The sequence below is a fragment of the Rhinoraja longicauda genome, chromosome 29 (assembly GCF_053455715.1).
Source record: "Rhinoraja longicauda isolate Sanriku21f chromosome 29, sRhiLon1.1, whole genome shotgun sequence".
Lineage (NCBI taxonomy): Eukaryota > Metazoa > Chordata > Chondrichthyes > Rajiformes > Arhynchobatidae > Rhinoraja > Rhinoraja longicauda.
In genome coordinates this window covers 6,460,883-6,480,774 of record NC_135981.1, presented here as the reverse complement: position 1 = coordinate 6,480,774, position 19,892 = coordinate 6,460,883, and the positions used below count along the sequence as shown (strand labels likewise).

Sequence of the window (19,892 nt, the reverse complement as noted above, 5' to 3'; positions counted from 1 at the left end):
GTTCATGTGACAATAAACACACCTTGAAAACCTTGAAACCTTGAACTGGGATGAGGGGCAACCACATTGAAACTTACCAAATAGTCAAAGGCCTGGATAGGTTGGATGCAGAGGGAATGCAGTGGGAGAGTCTAGGACCAGAGGTCATAGCCTCAGAACTAAGGGATGTGTCTTTAGGAAGGAGGTGAGGAGGAATTTCTTTAGTCAGAGGGAGGTGAATCAGTAGAATTAATTACCACAGAAGGCTGTGGAGGCCAAATCAATGGATATTTTTAAGGCAGAGATAGATAGATTCTTGATTAGTACGGGTGTTATGGGGAGAAGGCAGGAGGATGGGGTTGAGAGGGAAAGATAGATCAGCCATGATTGAATGGCGTGGTAGACTTGATGGGCCACATGGACTAATTCTGCTCCAGGATCTTATGAACTTATCTCATCAAGCAGATGCCACAGAAGTTCAGCCACTCCTGGTTGCACATTCCATTGTCCAGATGGACCATCGGATATGATCTTGGGCTGGAACATTCCACCCCTCAGCATGGGTTGGTTAACATTGTCTAATAGCCTAGGTCTGCAGCACATTATCTAACATGAGATTACATTGAATTTGGGTGTTGTGGGTTGTGGGGAGAAGGCAGGAGAATGGGGTTGAGAGGGAAAGATAGACCAGGCATGATTGAATGGCGGAGCGGACTAGATGGGCCGAATGGCCCAATTCTGCCCCTATGACATATGAATTTATGCACTTTATCATATCATATCATATACATACAGCCGGAAACAGGCCTTTTCGGCCCTCCAAGTCCGTGCCGCCCAGTGATCCCCGTACATTAACACTATCCTACACCCACTAGGGACAATTTTTTCATTTACCCAGCCAATTAACCTACATACCTGTACGTCTTTGGAGTGTGGGAGGAAACCGAAGATCTCGGAGTAAACCCACGCAGGTCACGGGGAGAACGTACAAACTCCTTACAGTGCAGCACCCGTAGTCAGGATCGAACCTGAGTCTCCGGCGCTGCATTCGCTGTAAAGCAGCAACTCTACCGCTGCGCTACCATGCCGCCCAATGCCTTTACTATCCAATGCCTTTACAAATGGAGCCATTGGGAACTAAAGTGAATATATTATGTTCCAATTTTAATCTGACACAAATCTAATTGACAATCACTTTATTGAACGTCGCAGCCTTGGAGCGAAGAATTTTGGAGGGAAATTTAATTCTGGTGAACAGGGTCGTGGGTGGTTTAAACAGAGGAAAGGAGATTCACATTCCACCCTGAGCAGATGTCTCAAGGAGCAAAGGGACACGTGACGATAAACGAAACTAAACTAGACACAAAAAGCTGGAGTAACTCAGTGGGTCAGGCAGCATCTCTGGGGAGAAGGAATGGGTGACGTTACAGGTCGAGACTCTTCTTCAGACTAAACAAGATTCAGCACAGTGGGGCAGTGGTAGAGCTGCTGCCTCATTGTGCCAGAGACCCAGGTTCAATCCTGACTTGGGGTGCTGTTTATGTGGCGTTTGCATGTTCTCCCTGTGGCTGCGTGGGTTTTCTCCAGGTGCTCCGGTTTCCTCCCACATTCCAAAGACGTGCAGGTTTGTGGGTTAAATGCTGACCAGCGATCCTCGCACACTAGCACTATCCTACACACACTGGGGACAATTTATATTTATGCCAAGCCAATTAGCCTACAGACCTGTACGTCTTTGGAGTGTGGGAGGAAACCAGAGCACCCGAAGAAAACCCAAGCGGTCTCAGGGAGAACGTACAAACTCGGTACAGATAAGCACCCATGGTCAGGATCGAACCCAGGTCTCTGGAGCTGTAAGGCAGCAACTCTGCCGCTGCGCCACAATATTGTATTGTTTATAAAGGTCCTGGCATTTAACTGATATCCACTTGGTTACGTTGAACTTAGGAACTTTTCACCAAGTGGACTGCATTGCTTCAAGAGGGATAGTCACCAGGTCCTTTGAAACAGCAATTGGAGATCACTGTTCAATTCTTGTCTTACCACATCAGATTGAGGTCTCGATTTCTCCTCTAATGGTGCAGTGGAAGGAAGGGATTGGAAAGTACATGCAATATCAAATGAAATATTTAAAGTTTCTTTGTTCATGAAACAGTGGAAATTACCGTGAGACCATTGAGCTTGCAAGATGATTCAATATAGAATGTAATCTTGCAATTCCCCTCAACAGTCAAACAAGTACAATGTTATAGTAGCTAATACTATAGAATTGAAATAAACTAAACTAAATTAAATTTTATTTTAATTTGTAATATTCAGTAAAGGTTATATTTAACTGTGCCACAATATAGGAGTAACAGAATATTCCTCTTTGCACCCATCTCGAATGCAAAGCCTCCATCACAGCCAGTTCATAATTGGAAGAAATATCCATCCTTCTACAAGGTATGGATGATGTCAACAATCTGCCTGAGAAAATCAAGTCAGTTTGAAACTCTGGTGTTGTTAGTAATTGGGAAACCAATTTATTCCCCAGTTCCCTGTTGTGGTCTCTCAAGAGACATGATTGCAGGCCGACCGTGTTATTGTTCCATCTCCTAAACATCTACTTCTATGAAATATCGAGAAGCTTTTTAAAGCAGTCCTGCACGTTTAAGATGTGTGGGGAGGAAGTGCAGATGCTGGTTTAAACTGAAGACAAACACAAAAAAGCTGGAGTAATGGGTCAGCATCTCTGGAGAAAAGGAACATGCGACGTATCGGGTCGAGACTCTTCTTCATACCTCCTTCAATTCAGGAGTTGCGTTCCTTCCCTTTTCAATCAGGCTGAAAATAACAGAGTATATAATTAAATGGGAGAGTCAAAGAACTACAGGTGCCGGTTTATACCAAAGATAGCCCACAAAGTGCTAGAATAACTCAGCGGGATACTCTCAGATGCTGCCTGACCCGCTGAATTACTCCAGCACTTTGTGTCTATCTTCACAATTAAATGTGACCTTGTCGTCGATCAATCATAGAAACATAGAAAATAGGTGCAGGAGTAGGCCATTCGGCCCTTCGAGCCTGCACTGCTATTCAATATGATCATGGCTGATCATCCAACTCAGTATCCCGTACCTGCCTTCTCTCCATACCCCCTGATCCCTTTAGCCACAAGGGCCACATCTAACTCCCTCTTAAATATAGCCAATGAACTGGCCTCAACTACCTTCTGTGGCAGAGAATTCCACAGATTCACCACTCTCTATGTGAAAAAAAAACGTTCTCATCTCGGTCCTAAAAGACTTCCCCCTTATCCTTAAACTGTGACCCCTTGTTCTGGACTTCCCCAACATCGGGAACAATCTTCCTGCATCTAGCCTGTCCAACCCATTAAGCATCACAAGAAGCCATGTTGTTGAAGTCTTTTCCATTTCTAATCTGGAAAATTATTTCCAGCTGGAGTTTTCCGCAATAGACTTGCAGAGTTGTTAAACATGTTTAACATTCTCAGGCCTGAAATGCATTAAGTTATAGTGGAATCTTTGAAATTAGAAAAGAGATTAGGAAGCGTAGAAAACTACTGTAAAACTACTGAAAGCGTAGAAAACAAATGAAATCAGCACTTCAACTCCCTCTCCCACTCCCAGCCTGACCTTTCTGTCATGGGCCTCCTCCATTGTCATAGTGAGGCCCACCGCAAATTGGACGAACAGCATCTCATATTTTGCTTGGGCAGCTTGCAACCCAGCGGTATGAACATTGATTTCTCTAACTTTAGATAGCTCCTCTGTCCCTCTCTTTCCCCTCCCCCTTCCCACTTCTCCCACTGTCTTCCTGTCCCCGACTACATCCTTTCTCTGTCCCGCCCCCTCCCCTGACATCAGTCTGAAGAAGGGTCTCGACCCGAAACGTCACCCGTCCCTTCTCTCCTGAGATGCTGCCTGACCCGCTGAGTTACTCCAGCATTTTATGATACCACTTAAAATGCTCAATCTGTTTCGTGAGGAAGACTGTTTCATTTTCAGTTTTGATTCTCGAAACCCTGTGGAATAATGTGAGTCAAAAATGGAAAAGCGTCCCGCCCTCTCTTCTTTATCAGTTCATTTTACAAACAGGAAAAAGCACCAGTCATGGGACAGATCGCCCCTTGAGTCTGAAACATTATTCAGCAAGATCATTGATGTGGTCATCCTGTTCTCATGGCGGGGCTTTCCTGTCTGACTCCCAGTCATTTTGATTCCTCTACGGTCGAGCTACTTGGTTGGCTCAGTCTTGTTATCGTTCGGCCTCCGCCGGGCTCTGCTGAGGTGAGAGAACTTCAGCGATTCCAGACCATCTGAGAGCAAAGGTTCCTCATCAGATCGGCGATCAACGAGACTATGCCCTTTGCTCTAGATTCTCGCAAGAGGGAAATCGTTTCCTCTGCATGTCTTGGTAGAAAATTCAACACATTTATTGCATCATTGCCAATTACTCATCAGTCGAATGGGCCAAAACATCATCGGATTTGAGTTCCCAGAGGTGATGCTCAGCTGTAATGATGATGATGGAAGAGCCTACATCTTGCCCAGTGTGTGAAAGTGCGATACAATTTAGAACATTGAACATAATTTAATTTAGATTTAGGTCAGAGATATTCAACACAGGATACAGTGGCATAGTAGTTGAGTTACTGCATCAGTAGACAGACTCAATAGAGAATGGACAACAGACAATAGGTGCAGGATGAGGCCATTCGGCCCTTCGAGCCAGCACCGCCATTCAATGTGATCATAGCTGATCATTCCTGTCCACTCCTGGTTCTACTAACGTGAGGATACGAGTTCAATTCCTACCAAGGAGCTTGTGTTTAACTAATTAAAACAATTGGGATGGCACAGAGGTGCAGAGGTCGAGTTGCTGCCTTACAGCGCCAGAGACCCGTGGTTCGCTCCTGAGTCTGTACGGAGTTTGTACGTTCTCTCCGTGACCTGCGTTTGTTTTCTCCGGGATCTCTGGTTTCCCCCCACACTCCAAAGACGTGTAGGTTTGTAGGCTAATTGGCTTGGTATCGTTGTAAATTGTCCCTGGTGTGTGTAGGATAGCGTTAGTGTGCGGGGATCACCGGGCGGCGCGGACTCGGTGGGCCGAAGGGCCTGTTTCCGCGCTGCATCTCGAAACTAAACTAAACATCATTTGATGGAAGACTGCCCAAAGGTTAAAGTGTTGCAACTGGTGGCTAATAAAAACATACAAACATAAAAATTAAAAGCAGGAGTAGACCATTCGGCTCCTCAAGGACAAGCTCCCGTAGCCAGGATCGAACCCGGGTCTCCAGCGCTCGCAGGCAGCAACTCTACCACTAAGCCACAACACCGCCCTCTTCGTTAAGTGCTTATCTTTTATTTTTTCATACATTCCACGTGCTCAGATGGATTCTACTCAATCACCTGTTGGTCAATTCATAGATAGTTTTTAAATGCACAATAAACCAGAGATGTTTAGCATGAATTTATCAAGGTTTAGGGAGGCACGGAGGTGCAGCGGTAGAGTTGCTGCCTTACTGTGCTTGCAGCACCGGAGACCCGGGTTCGATCCCGACTACGGGCGCCGTCTGCACGGAGTTTGTACGTTCTCCCCATGACCTGTGTGGGTTTTCTCCGGGATCTTCGGTTTCCTCCCACACTCCACAGACGGATAGGTTTGTAGGTTAATTGGCTTGGTATAAGTATATATCCCTAGTGTGTGTAGGATAGCGTTAATGTGCGGGGATCACTGGTCAAGTCAAGTTTATTTGTCACATACATATACAAGAAGTGCAGTGAAATGAAAGTGGCTAAACTACAAAACAGATTAGAAAAAAAAAATTTAACACAAAAAATAAATTAATACAGTAGATTAAGTTAGTCCCTGGTGATATGAGAGTTAACAGTCATGATGGCCTGTGGGAAGAAACTCCATCTCATCCTCTCTGTTTTTACAGCGTCGGTACGGACTCGGTGGGCCGAAGGGCCTGTTTCCACGCTGTATCACTAAACTAAACTAAAATGTAGCCGATGTGAAGCTCCAAAGAGGTTAGCCAAGTCACTGAAGGAAGGGCGCATGGGGAACCCAGCCAAACGTAGCTGAGGCCAGCAGAGGAAGTGGTGAAAGAATCTGCAACCCAAGAGGAATCAACACAATGCCAACATTGACAAGAGGCTCAGTTACAGAAGAAGATGAGTGGTATAAATTATTAGCCACGGCTCAGGATTTCTCCGATTTTTTTTCTACACACAAATATAATCCCTTGGAAATAAGGAAGTGAAACTCATAAATAATGGAGATGGACACAAAAAGCTGGACCAACTTGAGGAAGTAACAAGGTGCCGACTTTCCCCTGAGCCTGAAGAAGGGTCACGACCCGAAATGTCACCTATTCCCTTTCTCCAGAGATGCTGTCTGACCCGCTGAGTTACTCGGGCTTTTTGTGTCTAATTCCTATTCCCAACCCAGTCCAGGTTCCCAGTTCCAGGTCTCCCTTCCAACTCGCTAGCATCCTGATTCTCATGCTCCCCTTCAACTGAGCAGGATCTCATTCCACACAGTCCCTCTGGACCGGCATCTGCAGTTCCTTCTCACCCACAAACAACCAGGCTGGTGTTGTGCAAAGGCAATGGGTCGCCTGATGGGGATTGAAGGCGCCGTTGTTGTTGATCAAAGTCAGGAGATCACGAGTAAAGATGAGCCAATCTGCATCACATTGTAGGAAGCAAGGTCCTGGGAAAGGAGGAAATTGAGACCTTCAGACCCAAACTTTCTGGTCGTTCCACTCTCCAATTCGCGACGTCGTCTCTTCATGTGATCGGGTTTGTTTGTTTTGAACACATGATGGGACTGAGTAACACATTCACTTCTAGACACATGTACATGTGATGCCATTGTGAAGAATTCAAACAATTCCCAAGCACCCCACTGCTTACAATGGCTCAGGGTAGAAACTCCCAAGAAGAAAATAGTGTTAGTGAAAACGTTCCCACTCCCATTACACTTTAAATCGCATTTCTCCACATGGTTAATAACCAGAATAAGTAGTTCAGGCTGGTGTGAGGGAGGTGATTCATTCTCATCACTGGCTGCTATTCAGATGATTCCTCTTATAAAAGTGAAAGTCTGTCATACTCGGTTTGATCCTGGTCTCATGCTCATCGTTTAATACAATGAACTATAAAAGGACGTGAACAGAATTTTATTCAACTGTTCTTACAAAATTAAGTTCTGAACTGTGTTCCCAACCTTTAAATCGTGCACATTATATTGATGCGGCAGTCTTAAAGTGTGCACTATAAAACTAAAACAAAATGGAAATTTTGCCTTGAACACATCCCCTTTGATGGCTCATTTTCACACCTTACCCTTCCTTATCTCTGTGTCTCCCTCCCCTGATTCTCAGTCTGAAGGAGGGTCTTGACCTGAAACGTCAAACATTCCTTCTATCCAGAGATGCTGCCTGTCCCACTAAGTTACTCCAGCATTTGTGTCTATCTTTGGTGTAAACCAACATCTGAAGTTCCTTCCTACATGTTTTGACTCATCTCTTCGTCCTCCTTCTGTTGCCTCAAAGCCAATTTCATACAATCGCAAACATGTCTAGCCTGCACCCATATTTGGATAGTCTGAGCCACTTGATTATTTAGATTGTTCACAGCTTGCAGGACCAAAGACCTGCCAATTATGTGCAGGAAAGAACTGCAGGTGCTGGTTTACGCCATAGATAGACACAGAATTGGGGTGCAACGGTAGAGTTGCTGCCTTACAGCACCACAGACATGGGTTTGATCCTGACCACAGGTGCTGTCTGTACAGAGTTTGTACATTATCCCCGTGTTCTGCGTGAGTTTTCACCGGGTGTTCTGCTGCCTGTCCCGCTTAGTTGCTCCAGCATTTTGTGTCAATCTGCCAGTAGTTGTTATTCATTCATCACAAGCAGTTCACCTCTGTAAACCTATGTCAACACACATATCCTTATGTACCAAGGGAAACTCGTCTTCCCAATGTACTCTTGACACCAGAGACTGAGCTCACCGCAGTTGCACATTTTGTGTCTGCGTCTGAAGTTTAGTTTAGTTTAGCTTAGAGATACAGCGCGGAAACAGGCCCTTCGGCCCACCGAGCCCGCACCACCCAGCGATCCCCGCACAATAACCCTATCCTACGCACTAGGGACGATTTACAATTTTACCGAAGCCAATTCACCTACAAAACCAGCACGTCTTTGGACTGTGGGAAGAAACCGGTGTACCTGGAGAAAACCCACGCAGGTCACGGGGGATAACTTACAAACTCGGTACAGACAGCACCTGTAGTTGGGATCGAACCCGGGTCTCTGGCGCTGTAAGGTAGCAGCTCTCCCACCATGCCACCCACTTACTACACCACCGTGCAGTCCTCTTACTCACCTGCTGTTCACATGCCAGTGTATGATCTATATCCCGCCATTCCTTGTCTATGTTCATGTGTCTGTGTAATGCCTCTTAAATGACAATAGACAATAGCCAATAGGTGCAGGAGGAGGCCATTCGGCCCTTCGAGCCAGCACCGCCATTCAATGTGATCATGGCTGATCATTCTCAATCAGTACCCCGTTCCTGCCTTCTCCCCATACCCCCTGACTCCGCTATCCTTAAGAGCTCTATCTAGCTCTCTCTTGAATGCATTCAGAGAATTGGCCTCCACTGCCTTCTGAGGCAGAGAATTCTGCTATCGAAATGCTGCTATCGTATCGGTTTCCACCATTTCCCCAGACAGTAAACTGCAGACACATTACAACTCTTTGTGCAGAAGGACTTTATTTGGAATATTTCAAAATTACACATCAATTCTGTCAGTGTAACACTGTATATAAATATCAATAATTTAAATGATGTACAATTACTTAAAATAAATACCATTCAAATGTGTTCTTTAAATATCCTAATATTTCTAGATTTCCAGTTCACTGTGCAGTCATGTTGTTAGATAGTTCTGTGAGGGCGAATTAGCTGAGGAATGGCAGGAAGATGAGTTGTGATAAATGGAGGCGATTTATTTTGTGTGTACTAATGAGGCCAGGACGTACCCCATGAATGTTCAGGTCCTGGGGAATCTGAAGGAATGGAGGGGACCTCGGTGTGAAAGTCCAAGGGCCCTTGAAGGTGGAAGTGCAGGTAGACGTCATAATTAAGATGGCACATGGGATCACTTCACTTGTTGGGACACTGAAGTAAAGAGCAGGGACGTGACTCTTTAACTTTGTAAACCTGACGCCAGCTGGTGTGCCTCGTGCAGATCTGTCGCCACCGTGTAGCAGGGGAATATAAGCACTGGTGAGGCTGCAGAGGAGGTGCTTGGGATGGACCGTTACAGTAATGAAGGGAGGTGGAGAGGCGAGATGGAGAGATCTGTTTTCCCTGGAAAGGAGGAGGTTCAGCGAGGACTGAGGTATGTAATATTACTGGGGGGGGTGGGGGGGGGTTACAGATGGAATCTTTTCCCCATATCAGAGGTGAATAAGACGAGAGGACATGGGTTGGGGTAAGGGGTAAACGATTTAGAGGGGGGATTTGATCATGGCCTTTTTTACTACCAGAGGGTGGTGAGCACGTGGAATGTAAGGCATGGAAGCAAAGTATTGAAGAAGGGTCCAGATGAGCACAAGAAAGCCCTAAATGTCAAAGAATGTAAGCTAAGCGCTGGAAGATGGGATCAATATGGATGGGTGCCCAACGGTCGGATGTACATGGTGGTCTGAATGACCCCTTTCCGTATTGTAAGACTCCATAATGCTACAGGCTTTATACAGTAGGGGTCTCACTAAAGACTTGTCCACACCTGGTAGCTTCACCATCAATGATGAGGCTGACAAACAGTAACATTGGATCAAAGCACCTGCTTCCACATTAGCAAAAAGCTAAAGATCTTTTTTTATTTTTGAACAGAAGAATGCTAGTGAATGTTTTGATAAATATTTGGCCTTGAAGATGAATATTACAAATGAGCGTTGAGTGGCAGACTAAGTAGGAACAAATTCGGAGGAATGAATGGTGTTTCGGGTTGAGGCCCTCCTTCAGACTGAGAATCAGGTTAGAGCGAGGCAGAGAGATATGGCAGGTTAAGGTGTGAAAATGAGACATCAAAGGGGACGTGGCTCAAGGAAAATGTAGAATAGATCATTGTCAGGTAGGGGAAGGTGACAACGAAGCACTCAAATGTAACAAATCTAATCAGGAGGACAGTCAGACCGGTCGGAGATCTAGGATGGGGGAAGGGGAAAGGGATGGGATGGAGAGAGAGGGAAAGCAAGGGTTACTTGAAGTTAGGGAAGTCAATCTCCAGCCAGGAGATGAGCTCAGAATTCCAAGTTGATATTGAGAGATCAACTTGGAATAGGCTTCCATGCCGTCAGCTATTTCTTTCACTTTCACAAATAGCTTGCAACGTTTCCAGCATTCTCCGTCTATAATTTGTTTCAATCTTCACTTAAAAAATATATCTTAATATCCATAAGAAATGTCTTGGTATACAAAAAAATATATTATTTCAAGTATATTATTATTTAAAATCAGAAGTAAACATTCATCCGTACCAATAAAGACCACAATTAGTATTTCCAGAAAAACAAGGAGCAATGGAGGTTCTACCACAGATATAATCAATTCCAAAATAAGTATGTATGTTTGTCTTTCTTCTTAAATATTATCCTAATTTTTTTAACTGTGTGCTATATATTAGCCACACCTATCAATTGTACTTTTACATTCTGACCGAAATAAAATTGAAAACCCGGTAGGTATTTTCTATCAAAAATCTCAATCTTTTCAGTGCACAATACACAAACACTTTTTCAATAAAGTCATTCTCAAAGATCACTCTTGCTGGTTCAATTCTTGTGGGCACTGGGTTGATGTCTAAAAGATGCAACTATTGAAAAAAGAAAGAATTTGGGTCAATTATTTACAATGTTTATAGAACCACATGACACACAATAGCCATTTTCAACAGAGGGCGGGTGAGCGGACCGGCTGTGGGAGGGAGGGAATGCCCGGCCTCGATGGTGGAGTGGGCCCCACTTGCTGGAGGCCCTGCAGCAGCCTGTGGCTCAGGTGGACCGGGCCCCGCTCCAAGAGGCCAAGCGCGTGGACCACACGCGGCCTACAGCGGTGGAGAACATCGCGGCTAAGCCTGGCCAGGCTGACCCTGCAACGTCGCCATGGCAACGGGTCTTCATGGTCAGACCAAGATCCCTGCACTTACGACAACTGGGGCATGGAAATGGCGCCAAACTGGCGACCCTGTATACTGTCCCAGTGTACCACGGCTGTACACTTGTACTGTATCTGAGATGCTTATCCAATATGTGTCTAAGTGCTTATGTATAGTGAGCTGGACACAAAAATGATTTGCACTGTATCTCGGTACATGTGACAAATAAAGTTCCATAGCAATAATTTAAATATATATATCTGAAAAAAGATGGGTCTCGATCCAAAAAGTCACCAATTCCTACTCTCCACAGAGGCTGCCTGTCCTGCTGAGTTACTTCAGCATTTTATGTTTGTCTTCGGTGTAAACGAGCATCTGCAGTTCCTTCCTACACCTGCATATTTACTATGAATGTTATTTATGTGAGTGTTATCGAGTTTATTGTGATATGCACAGGGAAATGAAAATCATGCTTGCAGGAGCATCAAAGGCGCATAGACTCAGACAACGTTCAAACGACAACAAATGCATCGGTCGCAAATATATTCGAAAGGTGTCCGTACAATTAGGACATTGGGAAGAGGTATCTTGGGTGGGGATGGCGATGAGGTCGGAGGGTGGTGCAGTCAGGATGTGAATATTGGATGACACAATGAGCAGTGTTGCTGGGACCGCAAGGAAATGCAGATGCTGGTTTATACCAAAGATAGACACGAATTTCTGGAGTAACTCAGCGGGTCAGGCAGCGTCTCTGGAGAAAAAGAATAGGTGACGTTTCGGGTCGGGGCCCTTCTTCAGACTGAAAATAGAAGTGGAGGTGGGGGGGGGGGGGGGTAAACTGGAGGCGAGAAAAAGACAGAACGAATCAGGGCCGGGCAACAGATGACCTCAGGAAGGATGGAGTCCAGGATGCCAACAGTGGAACTGGTAGGGACAGTAGGAACTTGTCGGGAGTTAGGTTTGCAAAAGGGTGGATGGGTGAGTGAGTTTGACTTACATTGGGATGGGAGTTGGGGAGGGCATTGCATGAGTGGCCTGATGGAGAATAGCTTGAAGGGGTGAGGAAGTCTATCGGCACAGGCCAGGATATGCTCAGGCAGGTTCCTTTAAAGTTTTCAGGACAGGCTTCACATGTCCCGTGAAGGGCTACTTGTGAATCACCAGACCATGTGTTGTGTGTCAACCAGAGGAACCAGCTCTGTCCATCAGCATTCTGTTCACTCAGTGGGCCAAAGGTGAGGGGAAAAGATTTAATAGGAACCTGAGGGGTAGCTTTCTCGCACAAAGGGTGGTGAGTGTACGGAACGAGCTGCCGGAGGTGGTAGCTGATGCAGGTACTATCACAACGTTGAAGAAAGATTTAGACAGGTACACGGATAGGACAGGTTTAGAGGGATCTGGGCCAAATCAGGCAGGTGGGACGAGTGGGACCAGGAGGGCAAGTTGAGGCGAAGGGCCTGTGTCCACACTGTACGACTCTATGAATCTTTTATGTGAAGAAACGGTGAAGTTCAAGATCACGGCACAAAGGCTGGATCCCCTTCAGAGATAAGTTTTATGGAGAAATTCTGGTGGTTTGCACACACTACACTTTTGTGAAGTTCTAGGTCCAAGCCTGAGGAAGTACTCACAAGGTTCTCAATGTTTGATCTGAGGCGATTCACATCCATACGTGTGCTTTCTATTTCCAGAGGATTCTGCTTAAAATGCCTCTCCACAACATCTGCCCTGAGGTACTCTTGATACTGTTGTAGCACATTTGACACGTGAAGCAGACAGGTTTCCTGAAAGAAAAAAATCAGCATTAATGCCAATGAGGGTAGGAAACCATTTTCCTGCTTTTATTTCACCCTTTGTAATACAGCATCTTTGATCTGGACTTTGACACACTGCTGCCTCTCTGCAGCTTCTCTCTATTTTACCTTCATAGGGTCGAGGAGCAGAATTTGGCCATTTGGCCATTTGGCCAGTCTAGTCTACTATGCCATTCAATCATGGCTGATCTATCTTTCCCACCCGATCCCATTCTCCTGCCTTTTCTTCATAACCCCTGACACCTGAACTAATCAAGAAGTTCCCCCTTAGTATCACCCTCTCTCCAGGTGAGTGTGTGACCATATACCATGCAATTAACGCTTTTCACTGTACCTCGGTACATGTGACAATAAACTAAACTGAAACCTTATATATATATTTATAGTAGAAAGTATATAGAGCCCCAGATATTTTGAGCGCAGAAAAAAAACATTCAGCCCATGTTGTCTCTGCCACCTACTTGCTCCAGACATCTGTTTAGGTGAAGCAAATGCACAGAATATTGGTGTTAATTATTGAAATGGATGTCATGGTGAATACCTTTTTACCCCCAATTGTCTTTCCCAGCAAAGTAAAGCTATTGCACCTCTTCCCATTGTTAGCCTCCTAGTCAGGGCACTTGCAGATTGCACCACTTGTGCCTATCTTTGGTATAAACAATCATCTGCAGTTCCTTTTATTACATTTTCTAATGCTGCTGGGTAAAGAACGTACATAGATCAAACCAGCGTGGAAACGAGCCACTCGGCCCACGATGTCTGTGCAGAGCATGATCCCAAAATAAACTGATCCTCTCTGCCTGGGGTGTGTACCCATATCCCTCCATTTCCTGTACACCCATGCGCCCCTCAATAACACTGGCCTCATTCAATTGGAACGGACCTTGTTGCAAGAGGAGTGTAAACATCACACAGAGTCCAAATATCACAGCGCATCAATAGTTGAAAAGTTGAAGTTGGAGTATGATTCAGCCGGTGCACACATCGACACAATGTACCCATGCCGTTAAATGATAGGTATTAATGATCACTCAATCCTACAGGCAACTGAATCATCCTACCACAACTAGAGAGCAGTGCTGAAGTACTGTCCACCTCATTGGTGACGCTCGGACGATCCTTGATCGGACTTTACTGCAGTTGGGAATGTGAAAATGGCACTGAAACCTGGCGCCTCCTGCACATAGACTCAGTGGGCTGTTCTAGACATTATGTACTTATTGTACATATGTGTGGCAATAATCTTACTGATCTGTACGCAAACACTGAATCTCACTGCACCTTGGTACAAGGGACCACTGAACCTAGACAGATTCATGGGTGACCCTCGGACTATCTGTGATCGGACTTTACCTCGCACTAAACGTTATTCTCTTATCAAGTATCTATACACTGTAAATGGCTCGATAGTAATCATGTTGTTGTCTTTCCGCTGACTGGTCAGCACGCAGCAAGAGCTTTTCACTGTACCTCGGTACATGTGACAATAATAAACTAATCTGAAAGTGAACTGCAACTGCAGCTTGGACAAATATAAGACAAAACTAGACCAAGTGGATCCATTTGGCCCAAACCTCTCCAGCGTAGGTGCAACACGTTCTTCTCCCCCCCCTCCTCTCTCATCCCCCCTCCTCTCCCCCCCTCCCCTCCTCCTCCCCCCTTCCCCCTCCCATCCCCCTCCCCCTCCCCCCTCCCTCCACCCCCCTTTCCCCACCCCTCCATCACTCCCCTCCCACCTTCCCCACCCCCTACCCCTCCTTCCCCCTCAACCCCCCCTTATCCTCCCTCCACCCCCCTCCCTCCCTAGGAGATAGATTTAAACTTTAAAATGTGAATAACTTTAAAAACATAACACCGGTTTCAATGAAACTTCCTCCATTAGCACCAAAGGGACGACGGTGAGTAAGGTGGGCCTGAAATTGTCGCGCTATCGTGTACCATTTTGGCTGTAGTTCAGGAACAAACAAACAAACAAACAAACGCGAGTTTTCGTATTTTGATATCACTCACCATCTGGAAATGTGTCTGGGTACAGCTTCTGTTATAAATCGGTAATAAGTTGAGGGATCCTTCCAGTAGAGCGAGCTGATCTACATGCATGAATGGATGTTCTGTTACCTGGGATGGAAAGAAAGGATAAGTAGGTGAGGTCCTAAACCTACAACCATGACCCTTTACAAGGAGAAGTGCTGTGGATACGCACAAATGCCACCACCTGCAAATTCCTCTCTCAGTTTCCTCCGGGTGCTCCGGTCTCCTCCCACATCCCAAAGGTTTGTACGTTAATCGGCCTCTGTAAAATTGCCCTGAATGAGTGGGGGGTGGATGTGAAAATTGGCTAACATAGAACTGGTGTGAACTGGAATCAAGAACAAGAAGACATAGGTTTAAGGTGAGGGGACAAAGAGTTAATAGGAACCTGAGGGACAACTTTTTTCCACAAGGGGTGGTAGGTATATGGAACGAGCTGCCAAAGGAGCTAGTTGGGGCAGGCACTATCATGATGTTTATGAAACTCTCGAACAGGTACATGGATAGGACAGGTTTGGAGGGATATGGGCTATACGCAGGCAGGTGGGACTAGTGTAGATGGGGCAGGTTAGTCGGAGAGGCCAAGTTGGGTTGAAGGGCTTGTGTCCATGCTGTATGACTCGATGAGGGGATCTACAGCCAGTGTGGACTTGGTGGGCCGAAGGAACTGTTTTAATGCTGTATCTCTAAATTAAACAATGCCCAAATCCCTGGTTACCTTCTATGTACATGATGGGGGTCAAAACTGTCTGATTCAAAGATGGAGGTGATACCACTTGGGAAAATCTCATGTTCGATCAAACGTGGATTAAATCAATGTATCCACACTTTTACCACAACAGCCATTCCGTATTTTCTAAGTTCCATCATTCTGGTTTCTTCAAGTTGTGATCCACCTCTACAAACTTACAGAGCTGAACAAGACATTAAACTGCAATCTCCAAATCTGCACATTTCCACCATACCGTGGGTGAATTAGCCCAGGTGACCACAATCCATTACCAAAAATGCTGGAATGTAAGGTAACTGAATTCCAATGTGATGGAATATATTGCTCAAATTGCCTTCACATTAGAAAATTGCCAAAGCACGATGACGCAGCGGTAGAGCTGCCGCCTCACAGCGACAGAGACCCAGGTTAGATCCTGACTACGGGTGCTGTCTGTACGGAGTTTGTACGTTCTCCCCGTGACCCGCGTGGGCTTTCTCCGGGTGCTCCGGTTTCCTCCCACACCCCAAAGACGTAATTGTCTAGGTGTAATTGTAAATTGTCCCGTGTGTGTGTGTGTGGGACAGTGTTAATGTATGTGCGGGGAGCCCCGGTCGGTGCGGACTCGGTGGGCCGAAGAACCTGTTTCCACACTATCTCTAAACTATACTAAACTTGAATGTGACATCTTCCGCTGAATGTGTAAGATGTCACTTTGTCCTTAATGTGCACTGTGGGTTGATTGGCGGTATTCGTGCAGTCTATTTGACTTAAACAACTGCACCTCGGTGCATGTGAGAATAATAAACGAAATTAAACTAAACTAAACTAAAGTATCTGTGGAGGGACTGGATTAGCAACATTTCGGGTCGGAAACATGGGTCTGTCCATTTCCGTGTCCACACTGAAGGAGGGTCTGGACCCGAAGCATCACCTATTCCCTTTCTCCAGAGATGCTGCCTGACCCTTGTATCTTGTATCTTGCTGAGTTACTCCGGATTTGTGTGTGTGTCTCCCTCCACAGTTACTGCCTGAGCCGCTTGAGCTACTCCGGCGTTAAAGGGCTGTGTGTCTGGGGCAGATCACAGCGAGAGGGAAGGGGTGGGGACTTTCAAGGAGTGCAGAGTCCCGCGGTCGCTTGTTAGTTAGCGGGCAGTGAGTGGAGAGAGAACGCTCTCGGATACCAGCCACGGCAGTCTCTGCCCGGCCAAAACCACAACTCAACCCAGACCGTGAGGGACACTGCGGACCAACGCTCTCTCTTGTTGATACCGGTAACTGGTCGTGGCTGATAACACGTGTGGGAAGGAACTGCAGATGCAGGTTTAAACCGGAGACAGACACTAAATGGTGGAGTAACTCAGCGGGACAGGCAGCTTCTCTGGAGAGAAGGAATGGGTGACGTGAAGGAATTGTAACCGAACATCAAACATTCGCAGCCAGGATCAGGTAACGCCACCACCACCAGCAAACAGTAAAACAGTAACAGTAATACATTCGCTCTTCCAGACCCGCTAACCAATTCTCATGCCCTCCCCCTCCCCAGACTCCAGCTAGACAGTCCATAGCAAACGGCAGTTCAACAAAAAAAATTGATTTAAGATAAGATATAAAAATAAAATGTAAGATATTGATATGGATATTGACACAAAATGCTGGAGTAACTCAGCGGGACAGGCAGCATCTCTGGAGAGAAGGAATGGGTGACGTTTAGGGTCGAGACTTCATCAGAGATGGATTTCCAGATGGAAACGTTTCAGTGGGGACATGAGCCAAATGGGTTTAGCCCAGAGGTCAACTTGATCAGCATGGTCGGACAAGGTGGGCCGAAGGACTTGTTTCCATGCTGACTCGAAATACTCAGCAGGTCAGACAACTTGAAGACAGACACTAAATGGTGGAGTAACTCAGCGGGACAGGCAGCATCTCTGGAGAGAAGGAATGGGTGACGTTTGGTGCCGAGACCCTTCTTCAGACTGATGTCAGGAGATACATAGATAAGGAAGTGTAAGGTGTGAAAACAGGACCAAGCGAATAGAGATCAAGGGAAATTAGAATCGATCGTTGTTAGCTGGGAGAAGGTCACAACAAAGCAGGCAGAGATAAAATGTAGTCGGAGACAGTCAGACTGGTCGGAGAACTGGGAAGGGGGTGAGATGGAGAGAGAATGCAAGGGTTACTTGGTTAGAGAAGTCTCGACCCGAAACGTCAGCCATTCCTTCTCTCCAGAGATGCTGTCTGTCCCGCTGAGTCGCTCCAGCATTTTGTGTCTATCTTGGGTTTAAACCAGCGTCTACATTTCCTCACGCAGAGTAACTCAGCATCTCTGGAGAGAAGAAACTTGCAGTTCCTTCAGACCCAACTTGTAGAGTGCGCGCTTAAAGCCGATTGCTAACCAATATTTAAGGCGTTTCTCGCGAATTGCCCGACAGGTGGTTCAATTTTATCCTCTGTACAAAATCTAATTTAATGTCGCTGCATTGCATTTGATTCCCCGTTATTTATTCGCATTTATGATCCGGAACGAACCGCGTCTTTAAAGTGTCGGGTCTGCACTGTACTTACAAAGAACGTCATTAGATTCATGATGCCTTGGCGGATATGGAGGGCAAAGTTCTTGTTCTTGACCGCTGCTTCCCGGAATTCCGGCGTCAACTGATCGCCAGATATCTCCAGCGGCAATGTTGGAGCACCCCACGCAGTCCCCGCCAATATCCAGAGCACCATCCACCCAGCTGGAAAGAGGAAAGAGGCAGTTAGTCTAACTGTGTGTGTGTGTGGAGGGGGGAAGGAAATGCAGATGCTAGTTTTAACCGAAGATAGACACGAAATGCTGGAGTAACTCAGCGGGACTGGCAGCACCTCTGGAGAGAAGGAATGGACAGGCTGAAGAAGGGTCTCCACCCGAAAGGTCTCCTATTCCGTCTCTCCAGAGATGCTGCCTGGCCCACCGAGTTACTCCAGCTTGTTGTGTCTGTCTGCAGTGAACTGACTGTTGTAATCGAGGTTCAAGCGCCAACTATTTTCTGTAACATCTGTCCTCTCAACGGCGCAGCTCCTTTTTGTTATTCGTTGACCTAACTCCATCTCCTTCTGTTTCTGGTAGTTCAACCATCTCAAATGAATCATTACATCCACGCTATAAAAAAAAATACTAGAAAAAGCGGATTGTTAATAATTTGGCGTTGTTGGTTAACAAATGCAGGTACTTACCACTGATACGAGTCATGTTGAGGAGACTTGGTTTCTTTGGAACCTGTATGCTCTGTAATGGGCAGATGATGGAGTGAAAGTGGAGGAGCAGTGAAGAATGCTTCATTTATATGGTGATCAATGCCCACCGTCATTAGTCAGACCTTCCACATGGGAAGTAATGTCAGGGGTTGGAAATGTCAGGGGATTCTCAAAAACTTTGTGGGCAATGGACAGATCTTTCATTTAACATCGAATGGCATGATTAAATGTGCACTGTTGGTTTCAAGTGGAGGTTTTGATGTTGCTTTCATTTTAAATCCAGTCAAGGTCAGATCAAATACTCGGGTCAATAAAAACAAAAAGGGTGGAGATCTGGGTTAAGTGGGGAACATATTATTTGGAAAATAGACACAAAACGCTGGATTAACTCAGTGGGTCAGGTCGTATCTCTGGAGAAAAGAATAGGTGACGTTTCGGGTCAGAACCCCTCTTCAGACTTGAGGAAGTAACAAGCGGGAAAGACAAAAGGTGAATGAGTGGATGTTTACTTGGAATTTCAGGAGGCCTTTGATAAGGTTCCCCCACGTGTGGTTACTAAACAAGATAGGACCCTAAGGCATTAGAGGCAAGGTACTACTAGCAGGGATAGAAGATTGGCTGACTGCCAGAAGTCAAAGAGTTTGATCAAAGGTTGCCTTAACTGGTTCGCTGCAGGTGTCTAGTGGTGTTCTACAGGGCTCGCTGTTGGCTACACTACTTTTCACGTTATTTGTTGATGATCTGGATGATTCTTCAGACTTGAAGAAGGGTTCCGAACCGAATCGTCACCTATTCCTTTTCTCCAGAGACAGGCTGAGTTACTCCAGCATTTTGTGTCTACCTTCGGTTTAAACCAGCATCGGCAGTTCCCTCCTACATGTTCTATTTGGAAATTGGACGGGTTTAGAAGAAAGCGAGACGATCTCATTGAAACATAGAAA

At 45.8% G+C, this 19,892-nt stretch overlaps 1 protein-coding gene across 1 annotated transcript in view; it reads left to right on the top strand.

The window, feature by feature from the left end:
- Positions 1–17,136: 17,136 nt before the first annotated feature.
- The window catches only part of LOC144607735 (uncharacterized), a 52,509-nt gene continuing 49,753 nt past the window's right edge, over positions 17,137–19,892 (top strand). The window contains exon 1 of the mRNA XM_078424776.1: positions 17,137–17,166. The gene's annotated coding sequence lies outside the window, so the exon portion shown is untranslated. The remainder of the gene's footprint in view (positions 17,167–19,892) is intronic.